Raw genomic sequence first — 24,373 nt, 5'->3', positions numbered from 1 at the left:
TGATACCATATGTAGTGAGGACATTTTTGACAAGTGAGGACCTTTTGGTTGGTCCTCACGAGTTTTTCATTCTAAAGGCTTCTAAAGGGTCTATATATGCATCTGTTAAAGTTTCAGTGAGGTCCTCACAAATTCACCCAAAATGATTTTTGGTGTGTATTTTCATTTCACTGGGATACACACACACTTTTTTACTCACTGTGTGTGTGTGTTTGTATGACAAGTCTTGTGAGGACCACTCACATTTTATACCATACGTGTGTTTTTGACAAGTGCCTTTTGTGTTTAATGAGCAAAAAAGGTCCTCACAAATTCACCCAAAATGTTCATACTGGGACTAAAATGTCTAATGATATTTTAACCAAATTCACTACAGAGGTGAGGACTTTGAATGTACCCATTCAGAAACCTCACTCCTGCTGTTATTTCAGTTTCAAGTCCACTTTTTATTAATTTGTTTTTAATAATGATAATAATAATAATACATAATAACATATTACATCACATATTCACCGAAAATTATTTTTGGTGTGTGTTTTCATTTCACTTGGATACACACACTTTTTACTCATTGTGTGTGTGTGTGTGTGTGTGTGTGTGTGTGTGTGTGTGTGTGTGTGTGTGTGTGGTTAATGAAAGGGAAAAAGTTCATACCATAAAAAGTAAAACAATATTTTTAACCAAATTCACTACAGGGGTGAGGACTTGGGAGGAATGTGCCCATTCAGAAACCTCACTCCTGCTGTTATTTCAGTTTCAAGTCCACTTTTTATTTATTTGTTTTTAAAGAAGTTGAAGTGGGAAATAGGGTTAGAGGGACATCTAGTGTTTAAAAGTAACACAAGTTCTTCTCTAGACTTATCAGCAACGGTGGTGCTCACTCCTTTTCTGGAGTTATCTGGACCTCACAAACCCATTGAAACAGGAATCTGTGTGTGTGTGTGTGTGTGCGTGTGTGTGTGTGTATTGTTTTATATAGCGCTTAAACAACAGCTGAAGCTGGAACAAAGCGCTAATATTAAAAAAAAGGGAAATTCTGCCCCATTGTGGAAAAGAAGAGACATTACCAGACTCCATGGCCGGCGCTTTATCGGCACCCAAGCATGAACAAATTCAGAAATGGCGTTCTACGTCATGTTTTCAATTCCCAAATAAATTCGTGAATGGCGGTGAATGAGTTAAAATTGTCAAGTGTCTTTGAGATGATTTTGTGGCTATTACAAGTAAACTCATCCATAAGACAAAAATAGAGAATGTATAATAATGTTATAATACAGGTATGTGGTATATAATACAGTATTCTCGTTTTTTTTTTGTTGTTGTTCTTGGCAAATAGTATCTGCTTTTAAAAATACATGTGCGACAAAGTATTTTATTTTAGTTAGAAAATATTTGGGCGGGGGGGGGGGCGGTTTAAACTGTATTTATTAACAGAGAAGCAGCGAGTCTTTATTCGGCGATGTAATGTGAGTCATTCACCGGCAGATGTCAGTGTCGCTCTTTGCAATTGTACTGTGCGTGACGTCGTCGTGCTTCTGCGCGATGACGTCACAGGAATAATTCACAAGAAAAATACAAGTGGGTCAGCGTCTTCAAGTCCAAACAAGTGTGTGTGTGTGTGTGTGTGTGTGTGTGTGTGTGTGTGTGTGTGTGTGTGTGTGTGTGTGTGTGTGTGTGTGTGTGTGTGTGTGTGTGTGAGAAATGCCTTTTCCAGGATAGGTGTGGATATTGTCTACTTTTGGTGGGAAAAGTATGGGTATTGCCATTAAAGTGTGGGTGTTAAACATTTCTTTTAGCTCTGAAAAATGTGGGTCTGGAATGCGTGTTCTAAGCAAAATGTGGATATTGTCCAATTTTTGTGGGAAAAGTATGGGTATTGCCAGGAAAATGTGGGTGTTAAACATTTTTTTTTAGCTTTGAAAAATGTGGGTCTGGAATGCGTGTTCTAAGAAAAATGTGGATATTGTCCGATTTTGGTGGGAAAAGCGTGGGTAGTGCCAGGAAAATGTGGGTGTTAAACATTTTGTAATCTCGGAAATGTGTGGGTCTGGAATGAGTTTTCCAAGAAAAATGTGGGTATTGTTCACTTTAGGTGGGAAAAGTATGGGTATTGCCAGGAAAATATGGGTGTTAAACTTTATTTTTTTTTCCGAAAAACATGGGTATTCATCCCCTTTGCCATGAAAAAGTGGGTGTGAAGAATTCTTTATCCCTGAAAAGTGTGGGTGTGCAAGACCTTTTCCAGGCAAAGTGTGGCTGTTGTCCACTTTTGGTGGGATAAGTATGGGTATTGCAAGGAAAATATGGGTGTTAAATATTTCTTATCTCTGAAAAGTGCGGGAGTCGGAGGCCTTTTTCAGAAAATGTGTGGGTATTGTCCACTTTTGGTGAGAAAAGTATCGATAATGCCAGGAAAACATGGGTGTTATACCTTATTTTTCTCCAAAAAGAATGTGGGTTGAACACTTTTCCTAGAAAATGTGGTTATGAAACTTGTTTTTTTTTCCTCTGTAAAGTGGAATACCTTTTCCTAGAGAAGTGTGGGTATTGTCCACTTTTGGTGGGAAAAGTATGGGTATTGCCAGGAAAATGTGGATGTGAAACATCTCTGAAAAGTGTGGGTGTGCAATGCCTTTTCCTAGAGAAGTGTGGGTATTGTCCACTTTTGGTGGGAAAAGTATGGGTATTGCCAGGAAAATGTGGATGTGAAACATCTCTGAAAAGTGTGGGTGTGCAATGCCTTTTCCAGGAAAAGTGTGGCTGTTGATCACTTTTGGTGGGGAAAAAAACACGGTTATTGCCGGGAAAATGTTTCATCTATATTTGATAGCGCTTCACATTGCAGCATGACTCCATCTTGTGAACGTTTGCACCCAACGGTTGTGCGGGTCATGACGGGTCATGACGCCAGGGGCCTCCTCCGGAGTGATTTAGAGGCAGCGCGTCGACCGCCGCGCCGCACACGCCGCCTGTGTAATCTCGCTCTGGTCAACCTCTCCCCGCCATGTGCCAACACACACTCATCGGTGTCCTTTTCAATTTGGCGGCGGTGCGCCTCCACAAGTAGACGTGCGCGCAGGGAGGCCATTTTGGGGGGGGCATTTGCGGCTTGTGTTTTATGGAAACGGTTATCCTGTTCCAAGCCGGTGGCACTTGCCCTGCGTGCAGGCTGTCATTAGAACGGTCTAGTGGGATTTTCAACCAAAGGTGATTGGTTTTGTCAAAAATGGCCATTTTTTTTTTTTTTATGGAAGAGGGCGGAAAAAAAAGCTTTGTTATGAAAATAATTTCTCTGCAAAACCATAATTGCTTTGAGAATATGGCAACATGCAGCGCGTCTGCGGTCGATATTGCATTTGTGTGGCAAAACATAGCGTTCTAAACGTAGGATGCCTGCTGCGCGGTTCCCTAATGGTTATCATGTCTGCCTCACAGTCAAATGGTTCTTGGTCCGAATCCCAGTTTGTACAGCCCAGATGATGTCCATGATTTTCACGCTGAGGGAGGAAAACATTTGTCATTTTCAATGGATGTTTTCAAGACCATAGTGGAATCATAAAAAAAAAAATAACAAACAATCAAATAGGCAAATAATCAAATACATAAATAAATAGATAATTTATATAACTAATAGATAGTTAAAAAAAAAAAACAACAAAAATAAATAAATAAATAAATAAAGGACACATAGATAAATAGATTAACAAATAAATAAATAAATAAATACATAGATGAATAAGCAATTAATTAAAAACATGTAAAAAAAGTAGATAAATACATTAATAAAAAGAGAGATTATTAACTGAACAAATACATACAGAAATACATAAATGAAATATAAAAAAGAAACAAATTAATACATTAATACAAAAATAGATAAATACATAAATTGATTAGCAGATAAATAAATACATCGATATTATTGCAACTACAAAAATAAATAAATAAACTAATAAATCCATGAATAAAAAAATCATACATACATAAATAGATTAACAAATAAATAAATAAATAAATAAATAAATAAGCAACTAAATAAGTAAATAAATAGAGAAATCTGTTAATAACCAAATAAATAAACAAGCAACTAAATAAGCAAACAAATAAATACATAAATCAAAAATAGACAAATAGATCAATAGATTAACAGATAGTTAAATAAATAAATAAGCAAGTAAATAAATACATAAATAAATATATAATAAACAAATACATACATAAATAAAACAGATAAATAGATAAATGGAATTGCATAGATAAATAAATAAACAAATAAATGAATAAAATTACAATCAAATAAATACATAAATCAAAAATAGACAAGTAGATCAATAGATTAACAATTAAATAAATAAATAAATAAATAGCTAAGATAGTAAATAAATAAATACATAAATAAATAAATATACAATAAAGAAACAAATACATAAATAAAACAGATAAATAGAATTCCATAGATAAATATAATTAAATAAATAACACACACACAAACCTGCAAGCAAATAAGTAATAAATATATTTACTTATTTACTTCCTATTGCCAATGGGACACAACAAAATACTTTTTTTCCATTAAGAAAAAAATATTTTTTTATTAAAAATTAAAAAAAGAACTAAACTAATAGTCATCTTTTTTTTGACTAGATATTCACTTCAAATGAATGATAGCTGTTGTCATGTATTGAGTGAGCATGATTTTCTTATTTACTTAACTTTTGATATTTTCCGCAAAACCATCCAAGTCACACACACACACACACACACCAAATGTGTCCGCATTATTTATCGTGACGTAGGCCGCGCGCACTGCGGTCAGCCTCCATGGCGAGAGTCACGTCGGCTCTCGCTGAGCTTGTGGGAATATGGCAAATTCGTCCGTCAAACACTTGACCTTGGCACTGGCCCACTTCCCTCCTCGACGAGGAAGTGGCGAGCGATGGGGAAGACAGACACTTTTGGTGGACTTTTACATCGTTTCACATTCGTTTGACCCGGGGTCATGACCTTTTGCCTATTGCGATGTGCCTTCTTTGTGACCAGTTTCACTTCATCCGACATCTCTTTAGAGGAAATATTGTTTTGCGGTGTGAGAATCATCTTAGTGTTGTCTTAAAGGACAACCGACACCATTTTTTTTTTGTTTCCTAACTGACACCAGAAAAACGTTTTATAACATCTAAAATACCCAAAACGCGCAGGGTCATATTTTTAGTCAAATGCAAATCACCAATTAAAATGACTTAGTGTCCAAAAACGACTTCAAAATAAAACCGGAAATGGCCAGTTTCAGATGGTCACGCCCCCTTGTTCGTGATGTCACGCCAGGATACTCCTTCACAAACTGCTTCGCTCCAGAATCAAAACAATGGCTTCAGAGAATTCAGATTCGGAGAAGATGCTTTCTTGTTACTCATCCAGTTATGAATATGATTCAAGTAGTTCTGAAAAGGAAAGCATAAATGTTCGCAAATTAATTCGAACCGTCAATGACACCAATGTAGCGTCCCGGTCTGTATTTTGTTTTTGCTGCTGTGAACTGTCAATTTCTCCACTGTGAGACAAATAAAGGCTCATCTAATCTGATCTGATCGGATCGAATCGAAACGGATTGAATCGAATCGAATCGGATCGGATCGAATCGAATCGGATTGAATCAAATCGAATCGAATCGAATTGGATTGAATCGAATCGGATCGGATCGAATCGAATCGGATTGAATCAAATCGAATCGAATCGAATTGGATTGAATCGAATCGGATCGAATCGAATCGGATTGAATCAAATCGAATCGGATTGAATCGAATTGGATTGAATCGAATCGAATCGGATCGAATCGAATCGGATTGAATCAAATCGAATCGGATTGAATCGAATCGAATCGAATTGAATCGATCGAATCGAATCTATCCGTCAAGGTTTTTCTCTCCACTATCTGTAAAAGTATTCCTTGAATTTAAGTCCAATAAGTGTCGTAAGTGCCACCCAGCACCACGACCAAATTTACTTTAGAACATTTAAATGATCCACTCACTGAAAAAAAAAAAAACATGTCACACAGCACCAGGAAAAAAAATGTTTCTTGGAAAAAAATCATATTCCTGTCTTGGCACGTGCCCCGCCTTTCCGCGAAATCTCATGGAAATTCGTTTCTGCGTGGTCTTTCCAACAAACAAACAATGTCTCTCTTTTTTTTAAAAAAAGGCAGTAAAATTATTGGAAAGGTTGCCACAACACAGCGCAAAATGGCAAATACGTTCAATGAAAGATGACATTGTTGACCTTTTGCAACCAACAATATTGTCGTAATATTCTAGTGTGGAAGTGACTTTGCCCTGTGGGTGCACTCTGTACCCCCGCCCCCCCCCCCCCCTCTTACCCACACACACATTTATAGGGGTAATTAAAAGGCAAAAGTAAATGAGCAGCCGCCGGGTGATTTATGGCTTATTACATTCGGTGGAGTAGCGAACCACAAGTGTAACTTATCACTGACAGCGCTTCATTTTGGAGGAAGTCAAGATGCTAAATCGAGACTTCATAAACCATCAGCGTTAAATTGGATGCGCCAACGCCGCGGCTAAATTGTGTATGAGTGTGTGTTTGTATGTGTGTAAAAATAATTGTTTCACCGCATGGTCACATTGTTATTTATTTATTTATTTTTATTATTATTTATATATTATTAACATGACAAACAAATCGTACTTAGCGATACTTTTGCCTTCTAATCATAGTTTTATTTTGGTATATTTGCTTTTCATTTAAAGGACAACCGACGTCACTTTTTTTGTTTCCTAACTGACATCAAAAAAACGTTTTAGAGCATCTAAAATACCCAAAACACGTAGTATGATATTTTTATTCAAATGCAAAACACAAATAAAAATAAAGTGTCCAATACATATACAGTAAAGTCTTGTTATATCGATATCGGATATATCGATAGTCCCGGTTATATCGATACTATTTCTATGCACGCACGGATGTGTGTGTGTGTGTGTGTGTGTGTGTGTGTGTGTGTGTAAATATACATGCAAACATATATATATGTCGGATATATCGATAGTCCCGTGTTATATCGATATTTTATATATATATATATATATATATATATATATATATATATATGTCGGACTCCCTTGAATATCGATATAACGATGTATTTACTATATATATATATATATATATATATATATATATATATATATATATATATATATATATTACGTGTGTGTGTGTGTGTATGTGTGTGTGTGTGTGTATATGTATGTATATATATATATATATATATATATATATATACATATACATATATATATATATATATATATATATATATATATATATATATATATATATATATATATGTATATATATATATATATATATATATATATATATGTATGTATGTGTGTGTGTGTGTGTGTGTGTGTGTGTGTGTGTGTGTGTATATATGTGTGTGTGTGTATATATGTATATATATATGTATGTACTTATATATATATATATATATATATATATATATATATATATATATATATATATATATATATATATATATATATATATATATATTATATGACCAGTAAAAATTGAAAAGATGTCCATGTGACCCTTTTTCAAAACATTTTCAACATCTTAATACAGAGAAAGAAAACTTTTTTTCCAGCATTTCTTTGCTGATTGGCTTGGGAGAAACAACATGTGACCAAATTTGATTCCATGACTGATAAAAAGTAAATTGAAGGTGTCCAGCCTGGGTGGTCCCGATTTTAGCCTGATTATTATTATTATTATTTTTTTTTGTGCCTTTTTCTGATTAGATTTTCTTTCTCGTGCACTCCGGCACATTCAATCACAACTCCCATTGGCTTTTGCGCGCCAATAAAACATCCAGTTGAACTTGAAATCCCCTCATTCAACAATCACCCGCAAAAACACAATGAGGCCAAGATGCATTTCTTCCGTTGACTTTTACACCGTTCCACAGCGCCTGATTGGACGTGGTTGTGATATGCTGTCACGTTCTGGTTCCAGATCAAACACGCAAGCAGCTGTTGTTGGCCTTGACTTTAACTTGGCTGACCGACACTGTTTCTCGTTGCCTTTTCAAACACATCGGACGACGCGGAGGCCAGTGGCTGGACAACACCTGTACGCTGGCGCGCAGCTGCGCGCGACATGGGCAAGGTAAGCTGTGGAAGATTCTTCCAGAAAATGGATTCAAGATGACGTGTTTGTGCATGTTTGGATATTGCTTCCATGTGGCGTTCAAGCCGGCCTTTAGCAATTTACTGTACGAGCAAGGTTTTGCTACAAGGTGGAGACCGCTGAGGTTTTCCCCTTGTCAAATCACGTTGGCGCACTTGAGGAGAACAATTATAAATATGTCTCAAGGGAAACTTTTCCAACTCGCGGACGGGAGTTTCGAATCACGCGTCTGACAACATCAACAAAATAGATTGCAGTCATCCATCATTATTGAGAATTGTAAACTGTTCATTAAAGGACAACCGACGTCACTTTTTTGTTTCCTAACTGACATCAGAAAAACGTTTTATAGCATCTAAAATACCCAAAACACACAGTCTGATATTTTTAGTCAAATGCAAAACACCAATAAAAATGAGTTAAAGTGTCCCAAAATCTGCAAAAAATTTGAGCTGCGAATTGGGCATTTTCAGAAAGTCCCGCCCCCTTGTTCGTGACGTCATGCCAAGACGTCTTACATTGTTTGTGAATCAAAACAATGGCTTCAGATTCGGAGAATATGCTTTCTTGTTACACATCCAGTTATGAATATGATTCAAATAGTTCTGAAGAGGAAAGCATACATGTTTGCAATCGATTAAAGAATTATTTGTGCCATTTTGAGGCAACATTGAGGGAAAATCTCTCACCCAAAAAAAAGAGGCATAAAATGGTGACATCCTGTGGCCACCTCCGTTTACACAGGCTGATAAATTCCTTCCATGGAACTTGGACGCCCTCTTCTGGCGGCTTTTGGGTGCAACACGAGGTCCCCAGACCAAACAAGTACAGGAAAATACATTGACGTCATGGAAGGACCGCTACAATGCGTCTTTTTTTTACGATAAAGGGCGGTCCTTTAGTGACGTCACATACGGACTCGTCACCAACTCGAAAACAAGACTTCCAGTGCGAGTCTTAAAACGTAAAATATAGCTATATGCGGTGGAATCTTATTAAAATACGCTCAGTAGAAGTCATTTGAAGCCATTTTACAAATTATGGACACAACTTGTCCGGAGACGTCGATTGTCCTTTAATATTTAACACGCCGCAAAAAAAAAAAAACCTCCAATGCTTCGTCACTCGCACAAAGTACAGCACGTATGCTTCACTTTGAGTATTGAAACGACAATGAAACAAGGATGTGCGCCCCAACCTTAGTGACGCTTTTCCCCTAAAAATAAGCAAACCATCACGGAAATAGCTTTCATTAAATCTGCGCAAGCTCACTCTTGGTGGAATTGAGGCTAATCAATTTTGCTTATCATGACTCACTCCGGACGTTCCGTAACTGCACGCTGGCTACCAGTGAGAAGCCACGGTAATGGCATGGTAGCTGTTGCTATGGTTACTACCGCTCGTCATTAACACACGCATCACAGACGCAACAAGCAAGACTCTTACGTAGGCACGGCTATTTTTTAGTAGAACATCCCTTTTTTTTCTACCGCGGCTTACGTCAAAACGTAACTGCTGTATGACATTAAACTATGCGTCATTGCGCTATTTGCGCATTCTGAATGTTTTAAATGACTTTTGTACATTGGAGAGATCAGATTAGCATTTATCATAATAATAATAATAATTTCATTTATAAGCGCCTTTCAAAGCTCTCAAGGACACTTTACAGTCACAGGATTTTTTTCTGAGGGTGAGCAGTGGCAGCCACACGCGCCAGCGTTCACTCAACCACTTATTCTTGATATTTAATATTAAAGACAGTCAGGGTTCAAGGTAAATATCTGTTCCTGTTTCATGACTATGGGAAATGTATTCTGTTTTATTCCAATTACAGTGATACCTCAGCTCACGAACTTAATTGGTTCCCAGAAAGTGTGTGTCACGTGAAAAAAATTGTCTGCCAAACATTTATTTCCCATAAGAAACCATTAAAATGAGAATAATCCGTTCCCAGGTACTCATAAAACATAATTTTCTACTAAATAAGCATTAAAACTACACAAATATATACCTTATTTAATGTATAATGTATTATTATTATTATTATATTATTATTATTATTATTTTAAATGACGTATCCCAATAACCAAACTTTTGAATATGATTGATTCATTCTCATCATAGCCACTTCACTTCAATTTATTTATTTATATCTATTTAGATGGCTACTCTATTGGCAATCTAGCTGGATATCCATTAGCTATCTAGCTAGCGAGGTATCAAGCTGTATAGCTGTTAGCTTGATATTACCTAGCTGGCTGGCTTTCTGTCTGTTTAGCTGGCTACCTAGCTAGTTATCTATTTGCTGTCTATTCTCTATCTAGCTGGATGTCTATTGGCTATCTAGCTAGCGAGGTATCAAGCTGTATAGCTGTCAGCTTGATATTACCTAGCTGGCTGGCTTTCTGTCTGTTTAGCTGGCTACCTAGCTAGTTATCTATTTGCTGTCTATTCTCTATCTAGCTGGATGTCTATTGGCTATCTAGCTAGCGAGGTATCTAGCTGGCTATCGGTTAGCTAGCTATTAGTTAGCTGGCTAGCTTTCTATCCATTTGAGTTATTCCGGGTATAGTGAACGCTGGTGCGTGTGGCTGCCACTGCTCACCTACAGAAAAACAAGTTGTACTTATCCTGTGACTGTAAAGTGACCTTGAGAGTTTTGAAAGGCGCTTATAAATGAAATGTACTATTATTATTATTAAAAATTACAAGAGGGTGTGTGTATATATCCGCTAGCTATGAGCTATCTATCCGCTAGCTAGCTATCTTGCTATCTATGTGAGCTACTTCCGGGTTAAGTGAACGCTGGCGTGTGTGGCTGCCGCTGCTCACCCACAGGAAAAAATGATCATATGACTGTAAAGTGACCTTGAGAGCTTTGAAAGGCGCTTGAAAATAAAATGTATTATTATTATTATTATTATTATTATTTATTATTATTATTATTATACTTTCGCAACTGCACGAGTTCATTCGTCAGTTTTATTTTTAACTTAGCTAAAATAACCGTGGTTTTAAAAAATATGAATAGTAGAATATATAATAATAAATAATACAAATTAAATAATAATATATAATAATAGTAAAATAGTAAAAAAAAAATGGATAGGGATGTGTATATTTTTTCTCTCTCGACAAGATAAATGACCTCACCACTCTGCAAAGTGGCAGAGCCCGTCCACATTATACACACCTTCAAGCGAGTGTGTATAATCTACAGAAACACTCTCAACATTGTGTTGATACTGCAGGTGATTGGTGTGCCTATTCGGGCTACCGTCTAAATGTGTTTTAATACCCCCCCCCCTTTCCTCGCGCTACTGTTGATGCGTGTCGGCGTATTAAAGCCATTGACAAATGGCCGCTGCTCACATGCCCGACGTCTTTAAACAAGCACTGCTTGGCCTGCGCTGTCTCAACTCGCACATGAAGCGCTAATGCCATGTTAGCGTACCAGCTAATGAACAATGCATCACGGTTGACCAAAATAGAATGAAAAGAAAATGGTTCTGTATGGAGATTTCCATTTAGTTTTATGTTGTTTCTGTGCATTTTAAATTGTTTTTGTCACATATTATAATTGTCGTTACATCTAAAAAAATAAAAACACTGCCGACAAAGTAGCTACAAAGTACCTAGAAATTAGCTACAAAGTAGCTAGCTTTACATACCTGTCAACCTTGGCTAATAGCTGCCCTTATAAATGATTACAATTCCCGTATAAAAGTATTTGAAATGATAACAAAACGCTAACATAAGCGGAAACGCAGTTTACCGCGCATGCGCACATTATGCTTTCATAATCGACGGTACGCAGCGATAAAAAAATATATTCATATGATCGAGTATTAGCTATTAGTTAGCTGGCTAGCTTTCTATCTATTTATGTTGTACTTATCCTGTGACTGTAAAGTGACCTTGAGAGTTTTGAAAGGTGCTTATAAATGAAATGTATTATTATTATTATTATTATTCGAAATTACAGGACGGTGTGTATCTATACATGAAGTGCTAATGCCATATTAGCGTACCAGCTAATGAACAATGCATCATGGTTGACCAAAATAGAATGAAAAGAAAATGGATATGTATGAGGATTTCTATTTAGTTTTATGTTGTTTCTGTGCATTTTAAATTGTTTAATTTAAATTGTTTTTGCTACGTATTATTATTGTCATTACATCTAAACATAAAAACACAGCCGACAATTTAGCTACAAAGTACCTAGCAACTGCATATTTACTTTACGTGTCCCAATACTTTTGTCACAGTCATGACACGTTTTGGTTCGGTTGTTTGTTTTTTTAAAATCATTATAAAAAAAAATACATTTATTTAAAAATGATTGATTGACGTATCACAAATGTTGATGCTTTAAATGAGCATGCATCTAGCAAGGTCCGCTAAGGCCATATAATAGCTCATATTTGTATTTCTTTCCATTCCTATGTGTCATGCTCGTTTAAAGAGAAATTAATAATAATAATAATACATTATATTTATAACTGTACACTTTACAGTCACGGGATAAGACCAAAAATGTTTTTAAAAAATAAAATGTTTTTCTGCGGTGAAGCATCGGCAGCCACACGCGCTAGCTTCACTCAACCCGGAAGTAACACACACACAAACACGTTTTCTCCTTGCCAGATCAAAACACGTAAACGCTTTTCATCTAAAGTTTGTTTCACGCCTGCAATCGTGCCTAAAAGTGTTAGTTTGTACTTATTACAACCTCACAAGATAATTATTTGTGAATAAAAAAGTCTGTCAATTTAGTTTTGTGACAAAAGGTAAATAATATATACATCTCTGTTGACTTTTACACTTCGTATAGATGCAGTTCCAGGCTTCCGGCCACTAGGAGGCAGGCTTTCCCTGTGGCAGGCAGGCTTGAGCGGATGTTTGCAACAGTGAAATTACTGCATAGAACTTAGTGACACACTGACACCCTCAAGGAGTGTTTGAATGACGCACAATTGTGCTGTGTCTTCTCAATTTCACTGGAATTTGTTTATGTACATCAAGTGTGTGTGTGTGCGCGTGCACGCGCGCGTTTGTGTGCGTGTGTGTGTCTGCGTGTGTCTGTGTGTACGCATGCACGCCGCAAAATCACAAGGCACAATGAGAAACGTTTGGTTACCCCTTAGACGTGTCTAGGTTGACCACAGCCACTCACTCAATCACAAACAGACACACACACATGCACACAATCACACACTCAGAATAACACACACACAATCACATACACATACACATGCACACAATCACACACTCACAATCACACACACATACACACACACACACAAGCACACGCATGCACATATACGCACACGCACACAATCACACACTCACAATAAAACACACGCACACACAATCACACACACACACATGCACACACACTCACACATGCATGCTCACACGCATACTCAATATCACACACACAATCACACGCACACACAGACACATGCACACAATCACACACTCACAATCACACACAAATGCACATGCACACGATAACACACGCATGCACACATACACACACATGCACACAATCACCCACTCACAAATACACACACATACACACAAGCACACACACACAATTACACACTCACACATGCACTTGCATCCACACACACACACACTCAAATCACACACACTCAAGATCACGCACACAATCACGTGCGCCCACACACACATGCACACAATCACACACTCACAATAACACACACACATACATACATACATACATACATACATACATACATACATACACAATAACACACACTATCACACGCACACATACATACACACACATGCATATGCAATCACACACAAACACAATGACACGCAGACAATAACACATGCACAATCACACACACACACACACACACACACACCTTTTTCCTGCCCTGTGGTGATGCGGGCAAGTCTGAGCACTCTCACCAGCTCGTTCTCGCGTGAGCGACTTGAACACGTTGGCACCACGCTGAAGCATTCCTACACCGCTTCCATTTTGCCTTTTCTTACCCTTGCATGTCCCTCAGGCTTCCTTTTTTTTTGGGAACATCTTACCCTTAAAGCACTGCTGGTGTGTGTATTTGTGTGTCTGTGATGTGTGTGTGTTTGTGTGTCTGTGAACTGCACATGAACTTTAACCCCAGTGTGCCTGTGGTGTTTCGAGAGTGCTGCCACACCAGGCAGAAGTGAAACCTGTGGGTTCCTTTCTGACTACCTTGCATTGTTGTGTGTGTGTGTGTGTGTGTAGTGTGCGTTTATGTGTGTGTGTGTGTGTGTGTGTCAATGCATACATTTTTCCAGGTGTGCATGTACCCACAGACATATCTCAACTGCATCTCTGACGCTAATCTATCACGTTTCCTCCGTTCAGTGCGGTCACAAATACGCACATTTTAGCGGTACCACAAGGCTGGAAGTGTCTCATATTCACACACACACACACACGCACACATTCCTATTTCAAAGGTTTTGTGAGGTCCGGATATCTCCAGATAAGGAGTGAGGACCACAGTTGCTGATAAATTTAGAGAAGAACTAGTGTTACATTTAAACACTAAATGTCACCCCATTTCCCACTTCAACTTCGTTGGCTGCCGCTGCTCACCCACAGAGAAACTTATCCTGTGATTGTAAAGTGACCTTGAGAGTTTTGAAAGGCACTTAGAATTATTATTATTATTATTATTATTATTATTATTATTATTATTATAACAGCAGGAGTGAGATTTCTGAATGGATACATCAAAGTCCTCACCCCTGTAGTGAATTTGGTTAAAATATCGTTTTACTTTTTGTGCTATGAACTTTTTCCTCTCATTAAACACGCACACACACACACATAAACACACACACACTTTCACACTAAACGCACTTTCACACGCCTAAAAGGAAGCGAACACGTTCAATTTTGAAACCACAATCGCGACTTCAACTTGAGTACATCTGTTGAGTATATCTGTTAGCTCTCTGGCTGTCTTGCTAGCTATCTAACCAGCTATCGTTTAGCTATCTAGCTGGCTAGGTAGCTATTTATTAGCGACTATATCCTGTGACTGTAAAGTGACCTTGGGGAGTTTTGAAAGGCGCTTATAAATGAAATGTATTATTCTTATTACTGTATCTATTAGCTAGCTAGCTACCTAACTATTTATTAGCTATCTGTTAGCTCTCTGGCTGTCTTGCTAGCTATCTAACTAGCTATTGTTTAGCTATCTAGCTGGCTAGGTAGCGATTTATTAGCGACTGTATCCTGTCACTGTAAAGTGACCTTGAGAGTTTTGAAAGGTGCTTATAAATGAAATGTATTATTCTTATTACTGTATCTATTAGCTAGCTAGCTACCTAACTATTTATTAGCTATCTGTTAGCTCTCTGGCTGTCTTGCTAGCTATCTAACCAGCTATCGTTTAGCTATCTAGCTGGCTAGGTAGCTATTTATTAGCGACTATATCCTGTGACTGTAAAGTGACCTTGAGAGTTTTGAAAGGCGCTTATAAATGAAATGTATTATTATTATTATTAATTAGGCCTTTTCGATATAATATGTGATTAATTATTACAGGTACCATCAGTTTTTTTTCAAACAAAACAAGCACTAAAATATATGCTAACAAACAAACCGATTTTGACTCAAGAGGACTGAGAACGAAGAGTCATTTGTGCGTGTGGGTTGACAAAGTCCAGACCCACAAAGCAGGAAGTCATTCGTACTGAAAAGTGGTTGTTAGCGGGCTGCCGACAGCCGCTGGCTATGACACATCAGCTCTCAAGTCAGAATGACAGACAAACGTTTTCTTTTTGGGAATCTAAAATGAGACGTGATGCCTTTTCACAGCAATTTCATCACATTTTAAAACAGTTGAATTGGGATTTTAACTCTGAGCGCTTTTGATGCAAAATTTCATCAATGGGAATTTAATGAAACGTTCCGTCGAGTTATAATGCAGTGTTTATTTTTATTTTATTTTTATTTGCATTTTTATCTGTATTTTTTACTTTTTACTTTTTACTTTTTACTTTTTTTTTACTTTTTACTGTTTACTTCTGTCTGTCTGTCTCCCTGTCGAGCAAACTTTCAGCTAACTAGCTATTTTTCTAGCTAACTAGCTAACTTTCTAACTAACTTTCTAGCCAACTAGCTATCTTTCAAGCTCACTAGCTAACTTTCTAGATAACTAACTATCGAGCTAACTACAGACATCTCGCTATCTAGCTAACTTTCTAGCTAACTAGCTAACTTTCTCGCCAACTACCTACCTAACCACAGGTATCTATCTAACGAGCTAACTTTCTAGATAACTAGCTAACTATCGAGCTAACTACAGGTATCTAGGTATCTAGCTAACTTTCTAACTAACTAGCTAACTCTCTCACTAACTATCTCGCTAACTACCTACCTAACCACAGGTATCTATCTAACGAGCTAACTTTCTAGATAACTAGCTAACTATCGAGCTAACTACAGGTATCTAGGTATCTAGCTAATTTTCTAGCTAACTAGCTAACTTTCTAGCTAACTAGCTAACTTTCTCACTAACTATCTCGCCAACTACCTACCTAACCACAGGTATCTATCTAACGAGCTAACTTTCTAGATAACTAGCTAACTATCGAGCTAACTACAGGTATCTAGGTGTCTAGCTAACTTTCTAGCTAACTAGCTAACTTTCTAGCTAACTAGCTAACTTTCTCACTAACTATCTCGCCAACTACCTACCTAACCACAGGTATCTATCTAACGAGCTAACTTTCTAGATAACTAGCTAACTATCGAGCTAACTACAGGTATCTAGGTATCTAGCTAACTTTCTATCTAATAGCTAACTTTTTCGCTAACTATCTCGCCAACTACCTACCTAACCACAGGTATCTAGCTAACGAGCTAACTTTCTAGATAACTAGCTAACTATCGAGCTAACTACAGGTATCTAGGTATCTATCTAACTTTCTAGCTAACCAGCTAACTTTTTCGCTAACTATCTCGCCAACTACCTACCTAACCACAGGTATCTAGCTAACGAGCTAACTTTCTAGATAACTAGCTAACTATCGAGCTAACTACAGGTATCTCGGTATCTATCTAACTTTCTAGCTAACCAGCTAACTTTTTCGCTAACTATCTCGCCAACTACCTACCTAACCACAGGTATCTAGCTAACGAGCTAAATTTCTAGATAACTAGCTAACTATCGAGCTAACTACAGGTATCTAGGTATCTAGCTAACTTTCTAGCTAATAGCTAACTTTTTCGCTAACTATCTCGCCAACTACCTACCTAACCACATGTATCTAGCTAACTATCTCACTACCTATCGAGCTAGCTATGTAGTGTAGCTAGCTAGCTATGAAATAAAACAAAATATTCAAACAAAAAAGAAATAAGTCATTTTCGGAAAAATAAAATTGATGCTTATGGATTTTTTATTTTTTTTATTTTAATGTTTTTATTTTACTCAACGCTCTCGAATGACCCTCAATTATTTTTATTTTTTATTTTTTTTTACTGTTCGCGGGCCGGCACGCTCGTGCACTCTTCTACCAATTGCTATTAAATCCATGTCGTCCAAGCCGCAGATATACTGCAAACCTTCATGACAAATAAGGATGCACTTTACTTGTCAGAATCTCTTTGCGTTCGTAGCAGTCAAATAAGGGGCGACGTAGCCCACCCCTGCTATTAGCGGTGCTACAACGCGCTCCAAATCAGCTTCACGTTCAAACCGCGCAAAGGTCAGACGAGCGCATCAGCTCACCAAGCAGCCACTTAGCCACTTGTGGGCTTAATGGAAGTCAGCTATGCGCCCGTGTGTGTGTGTGTGTGTCTTTCGCGAACGAGCCGGATTTCTGAAGTGAACGTCCGGCTCCTAACAAAGAGCCGGAAATGGGAGCCGATTTTTTTTTTTTTTTGTGTCCTCTATTCCCCGCCTCTATTTTTCGGTTAAAATCGCACGTGATTGGTCGAAATCCGTGGTAGAGGAGGGAGGGGAGGATTTCAGACACACGCAGCAGTGAGGAGATGCGGCCGAGGGGTAGACAGGTGGACAAATGTTATAACATTATGCTGTTATTATTATTATTCAATTATTTTTTTTACTAGTTGTTATAATAGCATTATTAATTTGAAAAGCAAATTAGAGACAGCTGATCATCAGACCAGAGTAACCACAGGGAACGTGAAAGTTAGCATCCACTGTGCACATATAAATCAATCCATATAAACAAAATATTTGATATAGTGTCTTTTTTTTACAAGAGTAATTCGTTTTTCACATAATTTGGGTAATTAATTAATGTAAGCAACAAAAAAACAAACAAACTGAGGAGCCATTCGGGAGCCATAAGAGCCGGATCTTTTTAGTGAGCCGAACCAAAAGAACCGGCTCTCTCAAAAGAGCCGGTATTCCCATCACTGGTGTGTGTCGCTCACATGAGTAATGAGAATGGATGGGGAGGAAAAGTTTTGCTTAGGTGGGAGGTGGGGGTCTCGTTGGCAAGGGAAACGCAGCTGTGTGCCAGAGAGAGGTCTGCTCATCTCATTGCCCCCTCAAACACTCGTACAGTGCGGACACATGCTCACTCTTAAAGCCACTTCCTGCGCACAGGGCATGGGAACTCCCCCGATTCCACATTAGCCCCCCTTTCTTGAACCCCCCCTACCCCCGTTTTCCCTCCTTCCTCCGCCCACTCGCTGGTCTTTCTCCACATCATCCCTTGTCCTTTTGCTCACCCTCTTCCCTCTTTCACCCAAGCGTCACCCTTCCACCAGTGACAGGAGGCTAATTATGATAATAATAATAATAATACATTTCATTTATAAGCGCCTTTCAAATCTAAGGACCTTTTCATATATTTTTTTTTGTGCGGGTGAGCAGCGGCAGCCATTTGCGCCAGCGTTCACTCTACCCGGAAGTAACACAGCAACAGCTAGCTAGGTAGCTGGCTAGGGATCTAGGTAGCTAGCTAGCTAGATACATAAACAAATAAATAAAATACAAACATAAATATTTACAATACAAACATTTTTTTAATTCCCAAATCAATTCAATAATTACTAAATTAAATAAATTACATAAATTAAATAAAAAATTAAAATAAATAGAATAAATAAATACAAAATAATAAACAAATAAATAAAATAAATAAATAAATACATTAACAAACAAATGAACAAAAGACATCAATCAATAAATAAATATATAAATAGATAGGTCGCTGGCTAGGTAGCTGGCTAGGTAGCAAGCAATCCAGATACATATACAAATAAATCAAATACATAGATGAATAAATAAATACATGAACAAAGAAATAAAATACATTGATCAATATATAAATAGATAGGTAGCTAGCTAGGTAGCTGGCTAGGTATCTAGGTAGCTAGCTAGCTAGATACATAAATGAATAAATAAACAAATAAATAAATAAATAAGGTCTGGCCAGCGCTTTATCGGCACCCTAGCAAGAACAATCAAAACCCCGAATCAAATTTGGGAATGGCGCTCATTTTTTAAATTCCCAAAACAATTCAATAATTACTAAATTACATAAATTACGTAAATTAAAAATAAAATAAAATAAATAGAATAAATGAATACAAAATAATAAAACACATAAAAAAATAAATAAAATACATTAAATACATAATATAAATAAAATAAATAAAACAAATAACTTTTCAAAATACTGTCAGTAACATTTCGTCAAAATTATATATATATATTTTTTTGTCATGGAGAAAATTTGCTGTACGGCAATGAGGCCCAGGGACCGCTGAAGTTGGTCTACAATCAGGATGGAGCTCATAATGCACTGTAAATAAAGAAATACATTATTGAATCAAATATATATCCACAATTAAAGAACACTATTTAGGGGGAAGTGAAGAACGGGCCCAGTCTGCAAAAAATATATAAAATATATATAATATAATTGACGTCGATGCAAATACCCTTTCAGATTTTTTTCCTATTTTTTTAGTCATAGAAAAATATTCAAAAAAATAGATAAAGCTCCAGCATGTTTTTTTTTTTTTATATTCCATCTATTGCTGTGAGAAAATTCCATTTTACTCCATCGTAACGTCGATTTGAATTCGATTAATTGCTCAACCCCATCAGAAGAGTCCTCCCCGTTTTGATTTCATACCTCCATCTGTGTCCAATTTACCCCGCCGGTAATTTGTTTTTGCTTCCCGCCGAATTAGGAAAGCATCGCTCTCTCTGAGGACCAGCGCAAATACATGCGCATGCACATTTTTTTTATTGTTTGATTCTATAAAAGTTCCTATAAATCATTGGATATTAATCGGCCCCAGACCGCCTCCCCGTCCCTCCCCCATTCCTCCCCCCTCGCACAAACACGGACCAGATGCATCGGAAATGGGATGGCAAAAAAGGGCACCCAAGAGACAGCCTCCACTTTTTTTTTCCTGCCTCTTCTCCGAGAATGCTTGTTCACTCGGTACTGCCCGAACTCCTTCCGGGCCTCACCGAGGAAATAAAACCCAGCTTCTGTATTCAAAGTTTAAAAGAAATAAATGAAATTAGAAATACAGAAGGCGGTTTGGGATGGAGGCGAAAACCGCTGCGGTGGATTCAAGTATGGCTCATGTGAGTCAGTAAACAAGCACACATATATACACACACGCACGCACACACACACACACACACACACACACACACACACACATTCCTGTTTTAATGGTTTTGTGAGGTCCAGATGACTCCCGATAAGGAGTGAGGACCACCGTTGCTGATAAGTTTAGAAAAGAACTAGTGTTGCATTCGAACACTAAATGTCACCCCATTTCCCACTTCAACTTCTTTAAAAACAAAGAAATAAAAAGTGGACTTGAAACTGAAATAAAGCAGGATTTATTGATCAGTTCATTTATTTATTTTTTTTTATATTTTATTTTAGTTTACTTTCATTTATTTGTTATTTTATTTTTTTATGTTTTTTATTTTTATTTTTTTTTTTTTTTTCATTTTTTATTTTTCATTTTTCATTTTTCATTTTTCATTTTTCATTTTCTTTTTCCTTTTTTTTTTTTTTTCATTTTTCATTTTTCATTTATTTGTTATTTTTTTATTTTATATTTATTTTATTTTATTTATTTATTTATTTATTTAATTTATTTTCTGAATCGGTACATTCAAAGTCCTCACCCCTGTAGTGAATTTGGTCAAAATATATTTTTTGTGGTATTAACTTTTTCCTTTCATTAACCACACACACCCACACACACACACACACACACACACACACACACACACACACACACACACACACACACACACACACACACACACACACGCGCACACATAAACACACACAGTGAGTAATAAGTGTGTGTATCGAAGTGAAATGGAAATACACACCACCTCTCTGAAACTTTAACAGATGCATAGATAGACCCTCTAGAAGCCTTTAGAATTAAAAAAAATTCTGAGGACCGGCCAAAAGGTCCTCACTTGTCAAAAATGTCCTCACTACGTATGGTATAAAATGTTCGTGGTCCTCACAAGACTAGCCATACAAACACACACACATACTGGAAAAACGTTACACTCTCCGAACTTCACCGCTCAGTTGCTGCACCTGCGTAACGGGGCCAAGTCTGAGGCCCGTTTTCTTATCTCACAGCGACATCCAAACTGACACTTCTTGGCCGCCATCAGCGTGCTCATTGGTACAGCGAGTCCCCGGTTCTGTCATCTATCAGGAGTTTCTCCATATCCCAATTGGACTTCAGTTCATTGTTTTTGGCACTACCTTGGCACTTTGTAACACTTTGTATCATATAGGAGTGTTGAAATATGACTGGACATTGTGTTCTTGAGCTTCAAGGAGTCCTTGGACGTGCATCGCTTATGAATAAGAAAACCTTTATGGAGAAATTCATAGTAGCAACGTTATTAAATGACCACACTGTTGGGTGTGTCGGGTCATGTTACTTTTTAAAAATGTATCTTGATGTGTAATTAAAGGACAACCGACGTCACTTTTTTGTGTTTTAACTGGCATCAGAAAAACGTTTTATAGCATCGAAAATATGCTTTTTTGTTATACATCCAGTTATGAATATGATTCAAATACTTCTGAAGAGGAAAGCATACATGTTTGCAATCGATTAAATAATTTATTCCGTGCCATTTTGAGGCAACATTGGGGGGAAATGTATCACCCAAAAAGAGGCAGAAAATGGCGTCCAAACTCCTCTGAGGAATTAATCAGCTAGTTTCCACAGGCTTAATAATTCCTTACACGGAGCTTTGTCGCCATCTTCTGCCTCTTTTTGGTGCTACACGACGTTTTGAGACCAAACAAAGTACAGCAAAATGCATTGACGTGATGGAAGGAAAGCTACAATGTGTCCTTTTTTCGGTCAGGGGCGTTCCTTCAGTGACGTAGGGTGAGGACTTGTCACCAACTCAAAAACAAGACTTTCGGAATATTCAGCTCAAGTCTTAAAACGTCAAATATAGCAATATGCGGTGGAATCTTTGTAAAATACGCTCAGTAGAAGTCATTTGAAGCCATTTTACAAATTATGGACACAACTTGTCCGGAGACGTCGGTTGTCCTTTAAAACAGGCAACATATCCACTCTCTCTATTTCTCTCTCGCTCACCCCTTCTCCTTTTCTCCTCTCTCATCCCTCATAGCTCCTGCATGTGCGCTACAGCTCCATGTTTCTTTTGGCAGCACTCCGCAGGCTGTCCCTGCGTGCCTGAAAACCAACGTTCTCCCTCTGGTCCGCGTCGGCCAACATTCACATTTCTCACATTTTCTTCCTGGCTTTTTTTTTGGGACGTTCAGCTGCAGCTTCCTCCTCCTCCTCCTCCTCCTCACTCCTCCTGCCAACCCCGTCAGGACAGGGTGGGACAAAGGCATCCTCTCGCTAACATTACATCCACCCCCTGATTGCCCCTCTTCCATGACCTGTCTCCCTTCCTCCGATGTCTGGCTATAATTCACTTTCCCCTCGGTCCAGATCTTGTCTCTCTGGTGGATACTTAGCCTTTTCGCTCTGACTGAGCGAGCCAGCAGAGTGCAGGTGTGTTGGACTGCGCGGTTAGGTTCTCTTGGCGCCCAGCGGCTTTACTGCGAGTTGATGCATCAATGATTCTTTCCTCAAGAAAGAAAGACAGTTAAAAGACTTGAAGCCTTTCATTGACTTGCGTCTGTGTAAGCTCTCAGTCGTACAGGAGTGGTCCATCGATGAGAAGGTTTCTTCAGCCATCATCTGTACTTCTTTGAAGGTGTCGGACGTTTCGCTTCTCATCCAAGAGGCTTCGTCAGCGAACTACATTTTTTGCTGGTAGTTTTGGCCCTATATATCCCTACTGTCCCTTCTACTTTCTAAAAGGAAAACATAAATAACGTGATGGTGAATCGTTGTGTGTTGCACCAAGACAACTACAGTAAAGTCTCGTTATATCGATATCGGATATATCGATAGTCCCGGTTATATCGATACTATTTCTATGCACGCACAGAGAAAATTACATGCAAACAGGGTTGGATATATCGATAGTCCCGGTTATATCGATATTTTTCGGACTCCCTTGAATATCGATATAACGAGACTTCACTGACGCTACACATCAGTCTTGATGCCTCAAAATGACCCGACGTCACTAAAGGAACACCCCTGATTGAAAAAAAAGACACATTGTAGCAGTCCTTCCATCACGTCAATGCATTTTGCTGTAGTTTGTTTGGTCTGAAAAGTTCGTGTAGCACCAAAAAGAGGCAGAAGGTGGCGACAAAGTTCCGTGTAAGGAATTAATAAGCATGTGGAAACTGGCTGATTAATTCCTCACAGGAGCTTGGACGCCATTTTCTGCCTCTTTTTGGTGCTACATTTCCCACCCCCAGATACCTCAAAATGGCACGGAAGAAATTCTTTAATCGATTGCAAACATTCATGCTTTCCTCTTCAGAACTATTTGAATACTATTGAATTTCATAACTGGATGTGTAACAAGAAAGCATCTTCTCCAAATCTGAAGCCATTGTTTTGATTCTCCATCAAGGCAAGACGTCTTGGTGTGACATCACGAACTGGGGGCGGGACTTTCTGAAAATGCCCAATTGGCAGCTCAATTTTTTGCCGATTTAGCACACTTTAAGTCAT

General features: G+C 37.8%; 1 protein-coding gene across 19 annotated transcripts in view; it reads left to right on the top strand.

Moving 5' to 3' along the window:
* Positions 1-24,373, top strand: part of dph1 (diphthamide biosynthesis 1) — a 145,284-nt gene that overhangs the window by 64,810 nt on the left and 56,101 nt on the right. For 18 of the 19 annotated variants that reach the window (XR_016117125.1, XR_016117123.1, XR_016117111.1 and 15 more), the window contains one exon: positions 8,038-8,190. The gene's annotated coding sequence lies outside the window, so the exon portion shown is untranslated. Of the gene's footprint in view, positions 1-8,037; positions 8,191-13,051; positions 13,102-24,373 lie in introns of all 19 variants that reach the window. The other variant, XR_016117110.1, reaches the window with a different exon arrangement.

Source organism: Hippocampus bargibanti, linkage group LG14, assembly GCF_051943395.1.
Source record: "Hippocampus bargibanti isolate YZ-2025 linkage group LG14, ASM5194339v1, whole genome shotgun sequence".
NCBI lineage: Eukaryota > Metazoa > Chordata > Actinopteri > Syngnathiformes > Syngnathidae > Hippocampus > Hippocampus bargibanti.
This window is presented reverse-complemented; position numbering and strand designations above follow the sequence as displayed.